The sequence below is a fragment of the Arachis hypogaea genome, chromosome 14 (assembly GCF_003086295.3).
Source record: "Arachis hypogaea cultivar Tifrunner chromosome 14, arahy.Tifrunner.gnm2.J5K5, whole genome shotgun sequence".
Taxonomy (NCBI): Eukaryota; Viridiplantae; Streptophyta; class Magnoliopsida; order Fabales; family Fabaceae; genus Arachis; species Arachis hypogaea.
Window position 1 is genome coordinate 130,597,975 of NC_092049.1, and position 7,936 is coordinate 130,605,910.

The following is a 7,936-nucleotide window of genomic DNA, read 5'->3' on the forward strand; positions in this document are numbered from 1 at the left end:
TACACTACACTCTAATTTAATGCTACTAATTAAATTTAAGGTTAATTTACTCTTTTAACCCTATTAATTCATATTGTTCAAAGAATGTTATTGGTTATCTATACTTTTCCATACCACAAAATCTCTTGGTGGACAGAAACAGGTCAATAAAGCAAGGTCTTTGTACCGAGGTTGAAGGTTCCTCCGATATTTGTTTCCAGTAGTGTAGGCCATGGTACATTCATTAACCAATCAGATTCCACAAACTTCCTAAATTCACAGTTTCACACACGCATGCCATGATCTTATCTCTTGTTCCTTAGTCTACAAGCACCCAACAAACCACAATGCTACAAGCTGCACATTTCAGTTATTCACGGCACAACTCAAGCTGCTTTTGCTTAGATACACAGCTTAACTTAAACACATGGCTTCAGCTATAGGCAAAGCCTCTTCTAGTCCATTCCTACCACCACGATCATGGACATATCATGTGTTCTTGAGTTTTGGGGAACAAGACACCCGCAAAGGATTCACTGATCATATCTACACTTCGCTGCAAAAAAAGGGAATCACGGGTTTTAGAGATGACATGAACCTTGAGAGAGGTCAAGTTATTGCACATGCTTCCTCTGCTTGGTGCTTGGATGAGCTAGCTCCAAAATATTCTTGACTGCAAACTTTGAAATTTGTTACTGATGGAGATGACCCCTCTATATTTTGTACCTTCTTTGCTTCTTTGGCATTTTGTTTCTTGTTACAAAGAACACCTACACTTGCAACCATTCTTATGGACACACATAACACTAACATGTTGATACAAGACTTCAAAGGGCATGAAAATATCTAATTGGTGTTATGATCAATTGGGAAAATGTAGTAATGGTTAATCATCCCAATTAGGATAATGAAGATTATGAAAGAACATGATATTATAAGCTAAAACTGATGTTATTTAGAAAGTAAGTATCTTTTTAGCAACCAAATAAATAAATAAATAAATAAACTTTTCCATTAATTTCTGATGTTTTTAGAGCTTTAAGGTGATATTAATTAGTTTATTCCCCTCTAGTTGTGAAAATTTTAATAATTTCTTAATGTATATGCTAAAATATTTAAAAAACACTTTCTTGAATGGAAGATGTAATTTGTTATTATAAACTTGGCCTTTACATTAAAAAAATGCATACCTTTGACAACTGATTGATACATGTCCAAAAGGACCTTCAACCATTGAGATGATCAATTGCATTTTTTTTTTTTTACAAGAAGCAGATTATAAACCAAACTATCGACTTGATTTCTCAAAAATGTTTGTCATCTGTTTGGTTCCTTACAAGTTATAATATATCCAATTTAGTCCCCTGAAAAATATGTCACATTAGTTTAATTCCTCAAAGATTTTTTATAATTATAGCAGTACAGTTACAGAATTTGTGCATCTCTTGTTCCTCCCTATGCATGAGTGTAAGTGGCACCAATGCACCATCATTTGCCTTTGCTGAATTTGGAAGGAAAACTATATTAAAAATAAAAGATTCTAATAAAGAAGAAACATTCAAGAAAGGAAAAACTAACTGGTCGATTACTTAATGACTATTGGTTTTAAATTTAATCTCTTTTGTTTAAAAGCTTTTAAACAAAAAAATCCTGTCGAAGGGTATTTGAGTTTATCCAATGAAGAGGTCAAATATATTGGTGGTCTTCCATTGGCACTTGAAGTATTGAGTTTGTATATGTAAAGAAGACCTATTGAAATTCGGCATAGTGCTATTGAAAAAGTAAAGAGCATCCCACATGCCAGAATTTTTGATAAATTGAAAATAACTTATGACAATTTAGATTTCATAAAAAAGAATATCTTCTTAGATGTTGCTTTTTTTTTTAAAAGAAAAAAGAGGATACTATGTAACAAATTCATTAAAAAAAAACAGGGTTATTATTTGAAGCGTGTAATGATGGAAAGATCTTTGATAACAATAGATGAGAATAGTATGTTGCCATGTATAATTTGCTTCAAGACATGAGTAGAAAGATTATGGTTCAAGAATCTCCAAATGATCCTAACAAAAGAAGTAGGTAGTGGTTACCAGAAGACATTGATCATATACTTACACAAAAGACAAAACAAGCTATGTGCCAGTTCTTCCTTTACTATAATTTTTATGCACATTTCATTAGGCTTATAAAATCATTAAAAATTATTAAAAAACATAAAAGCAACCAAACAAAATAGAGTATTTTACTGACCATTACTATTTAGTACTTGAGAGCAAAGACTTTAAAGTTTCCTAGTAATTTCCAGCATTTTGGTACTAATTTCTTCGAAAAATCATTTTCTTTTTTAACTTGTGTTATTTAAAGGGTAAATGCTATAATGTCTAAAGAAATTTGTCTAACTTATTAAAAACATTAAAAATAAATATTTAATTTTAAAAATATAAAAATAAATAATTATTAAACATTTAAAATTTATCATTAAAAATAAATTAAACATCAAATTTTAAGTACCATAGAATTGACCTATTTAAATATCATAAGACAATATAGTCATTGGCAATACATAATTTATAACTCCAATAGACACATACATTTATCAACAAAACATTTAATTTCGTATATGAGAAACATCAATATTTTCATGCAAAGAGCCAACTCACCTTTTGTTTCAAGGGTTAACTATAAATTCAGTATTCAAAAGATTTAAAGATTTTTAAACAATGTTATCAACAAAACAATCTTAAATTATTTAAAAGTACGATAAAAAATTAATAAATATTATATTTTTTATAAATAACAAAAAATTTTATATTTGACAAATGATTTATCTATTAGATTTAAATTTTTATGATAATATTTGAATAAATATTTAAAAAATACAGAAAAATTTAGAATAAAATTTTATCTTTAAATTTTTTTTTAAAAGAATATAGTTATTCACAATAAAAGATTCTTTTAAAAGATTCATTTGACAAAAAAATTACTAAATTTTAAGAATGAAAAGATTTTATTTTTCTAATTATAATTACAAAATTTTTTGTCAAAATTTAATTTTTAAAATTATTTTTTAAAATATATATTTAATATCTAATTTTTTTATTTTTTTAAATATTTTAAAAATTTATTTGTTAATAATATTTTTAAAATTTATTTGGTCAGCCATATAAATTTTCAAATATTATTTTAATAATTTATTGTTGTTTTAATTTCCTCATAAATCAAGTACATATTGGACATGTAGGCTCCATTTATTAATTTCCACACGCTTTATTTGCAATGATAACGAGATGACTTTTAAGTCTCCTGTGGAGCCTACTCACTTACCCAGTAGCTTCCCCTTCCACAGTTTCGCTGACTTTCCTCTCTCTATTCACACAACTTTGCCCGAGATTAGGGGCAACAAGCCAGCTCGTCAGTCCCGCTAAAAATTCATTATTTGGTGCCACCCCTACTACAGATACATGATACGAACTTTTTATTTTTAATATTGGAATGGTATTAGTGTTTTTTTTAAATATAGATTGTAGGATATTATTAGCAAATATGGTATCGTTTAATTAGAGAAGTAGAAATTGGATCGTCTGATTTATTAGAGGTACGGAAATTAGATTGTCCGATTTCTAAAAGTATACAAATTGAACCGTCCGATTTGTTTTAAAAAAAATTAAAAAATTTGAAGTACAAAAATCGGACCATCTGATTTATGTACTTTCTACAGTTTTAAAAAATACAAAAAATTATAATGTTAAGGTACCGTATATCACTACTTTTACTTTCATGACAAAAAAAATTAGCCTACATGATACATCCTATTATTATTATTATTATTATTATTATTGTTGTTGTTGTTGTTGTTGTTAAAGTTATGAGTGATACTCGAATTCAAAATTTTTATGTGAAAATAAAAAATTATATTATTATTATTACTAGTGTATATTCCTGTGTCCTGCATGGGTAATACATAAAATTACATTAAAAAATTTTATTAAAATTTAAATGAAAAATATATATAATAATTATTATAAATATTTTATAATTTAAAAATATTAAAAATAATTAATATTTATTTTAATTAATTTGGATTGGTTGAATGGTTATCTCATTTGTCTGCTTAAGCAAGTATTTGGAGTTCGAATCTCACCCTTAATAAATAGAGCATCAATATGTAGTGGATTAATCCTCGACTTGTCGAGATAGAAAATCCGTAGAAAAAAATTGTATTTGTCTTTAAAATAGATTAATTTTTCATTAATAGCAATACTTATGGACTTTTGTCGATTGAAATTTACTTAGGACAATTTTATTTGTTGGTATCGTATTCATTTTTAAAGTCAAAACAATATGATCAACATTGTTACTTGATAAAACTTCACATGTTATAAAATAATTTTTAAATTTTCAAATTCATAAACTTATGTCATTACAAAAGTTATTATATCGATTAATATTTCTTGATAACATGGTGTACCGAAACACCATCGTTGAGTATTAGTTAGTGTGAAAAGAAACTAATAATAACTTTTGTTATTCAATATATAATTTTTTTTACCAAAGATAGGAGACTCGAACCCGCAACCTCTTAATTGAGTATGGGGAGACTATGCCATTTGAGCTATTACTCATTGGCTATTCAATATATAATTTATTCTATTTGAATAATAAATTAATATTTTCTAAATTTATAAATACATTTTCTTCTAATTTCTTACACCATTTTATTTGACAATATTTATCATTAAAAATAGCAAATGACCGTACTATCCCACAATATATATATGATGTGTAAAATAATTTCTTGTCTTGAAATTAATTCTGGTTAGTGAGATAAAATTTAAAATATTTTTTATTTTTTTACTCAAATTTAAATTTAAATTTAGAATTGATTAATGACTCATTTTTTTAATTTCAATAAAAAAATAAATTGGTTAGATGTAAAATATTTAGCATTTAATAATTTCAATTATTTAAATTTTAATTATCAAAAATTGAATTAAAAATTAATTATAAACTTAATAATCGATAATATATATATATTATATCAGTGACGGATCCAGAAAATTTTGTGAGTGGAGAAAAATATACATAATATAATAATAATTTTTATAATTATACTTTGTTATTATAAAATATAATTAGTCTTTAAATTATCTAATCAACAAATTAAAATACTAAAATAATAATTTAAATAATAATATATAAATTAAAATTTCATTTTTTTTAGTTTTTATATTTTAAAAAAATTAAATAATATTTTTATTGTTAATACAATCAAATGTCTCTCTTTTTATATATGTCGTTAAATAACGATTTAAAAATTCATCTTTAATATCATTACAAAATTGATTCTTTATAATATTCGTATTTAAAAAAGTTTTTTTAATTGATATTGTCCCAAAAATAACTAAAGTTAACTTAAAAAGAAGACACCAATAAATAAACAATACTATTTTGATTTCTTATTTTATTATTATTATTATAGATTTAACCATTTTTTATTTAATACTCATTATAATATTAATATTTTTACTATTCATTTTTAATTTAATATTAATATTTAATAGTTATTTTTTCATCACCAATAAAAAATAACTCTAAAAGATGTTAACAAATAACTCCCGAAAAACTAAATATACATTAAATATATATATTCTAAAAAAAGACTTTAGATGTCATATTTTGATGTAATTTTTTTGCAAGTAATATTAAAAAATAAGATATTTTTATTCTCAAAAATTTATAATTTAATGTCAACTGAATTTTTTAAAAAAATTTTAATTGTGAACGATTAAATTTTTTTGAAAAATAAAAAAAAATCTAAAAATTAAATTTTACTCTAAATATTTTTGTGTATTTTCTAAATATTTATTTAAATGTTGGAAAAATAATTTAGATTAAATGAATATGTCATTTGTCAAATACAAATTTTTTTTTATCACTTTTAATAATATAATATTTATTAGTAATTTTTATCACAATTTTTAAATCATTCAACGATTATTTTGTCTATGCCTAAATCTTTTGGATATTAAATTGGTAGTTACCTCTGTTTTGAACAAATAATCAAATATATATATATATATATTAAATAAGTGTTATAATATTAAGTAGTATAATATTTGTTATAACAATGACTCAAAATATTAATCAAAGATATATTTGGGTCTAGTAAGACCTCAATGCAAGCAAGATCAACTAAAATCTATTATTAGGGTCCCAAATCCGACTTAGATTCATTACCTTAAAGGCTCAATGCGGATCAAATCCACGCATCCCCTCTTAAATCGACTCAGATTGAATCTCCGTTGCTAGTTAGATATGGTAATGAGTACTCAGAGGAGCGTGAGAAGTCCCCTTCCCATCCCTCACTCCTATTTAAAAAAAATGCCCTAGTTCCTTCTCCGTCATTGCAAGTTCTTATTTAATTACCCTTAGGAAATGCAAATCTCCTCGGTAAACTTTTGAAAAAATTTAACACAAAAGACATAATATAATAATCATAAAATAATCAGTTCAATATAATTCAACATAATTTATAACATATTCGTTATGAAAAATAACATTTCAAAAGGAGAAAATATAAAAATATATTCTAACATAATAACATAACATAATTTTTTGGAACGATACTGAGCGATGTAGTGATAGACTTGAAAGGCAGAGAAAGTGAGTTAGAAAGAGAGAGGATCGAGGCTGAGAATGAGTTTGAAAGAAAAAGTAAGAATTCGAATTGAAGGCAAAAATTAAAGTTACTAAATTCAAGAAATGAATATATATATAAATGAGGATAAATTAATAATTATATATATATATATATATCAACAATACTTATTTCAAAGTATAAGTATTAAATTTATTGTGCTAATTAGAATTTCATAATAAATTAATTTTATCTGATATTCATTAATTAAAAAAATTATTAAAATATTTTTTAATTAATTAATTAATAATAAGCCTTAGAAAAAAAACTAATCTCATCATTCTTGTTAATTAAACTATGATATAAGATAATGGTATAGATAATTTTATAGGTAGGACTTGTCAAGAAATAATTTAGAAATTAACAATAGATAAGTAATTAATAAGAGGTTGATAGAAAAAATAAATAATAAATTTTGTGTATCATTAATAATATTGGTGAAAAATATTTATTAAAAAATTAAAATATTAAGTCAGTAATTAACATCTATCTTTAGGCGAAAGATATCTGCAGTCAAATAAAAAAAAAACTAGAATTAAAGATTCGTGAATTTTGTAAAACTATAATGAATTAATTTCTTTGTATATAAGAAACCATTTAATAAAAAAAATTAAAATTAATATTAAATCTATTTTTGTTAAATTATATTAACTAATTGCTTACACTTTCAAGTTAAGGATAACTACTTATATTATTTATAATTGATTAAATAAAAAATTTTAGAATCATAATTGTGCTAAATTAATATTCTTCTATTTAAGTTTTTTTTCTATTTTTTTTATGATAAAATTTAGTTTAACATTTTTAAAAAATAATGATAATTCTTATTAAAGAAATAAACGAGCACATATATAGTCACCAAAAAAAAAAACGAGCACATATATGAACTTTTTTGTTAAGTTTTTAGAATCTATTTAGAATAATCATTTTTTAATTTAAATTTTAATAAGTATTATTATTAATATTTTTTTTCCATACCATACGATAATTAAGAAAAGTAAACGAAACAAAAAAATCTTAATATTAGTAAATTAAAGATGGACGAAGAAAATATTGAATAAAAAAAAATATGTCAACTTCACTATTAAAATGTATGTGCAATATTTTTTACTTATATTATGTGTTAATTTTTAAAGATAATAATATTTAGTTTCACTTTTAATATATTATAAATAAGTAGATAAACAAATGTAAAGAAATAGAAAATTTAAAAAGAATAAGAAAAAAATAAAAGAAAAAAATATTTTTAATTATATAGAT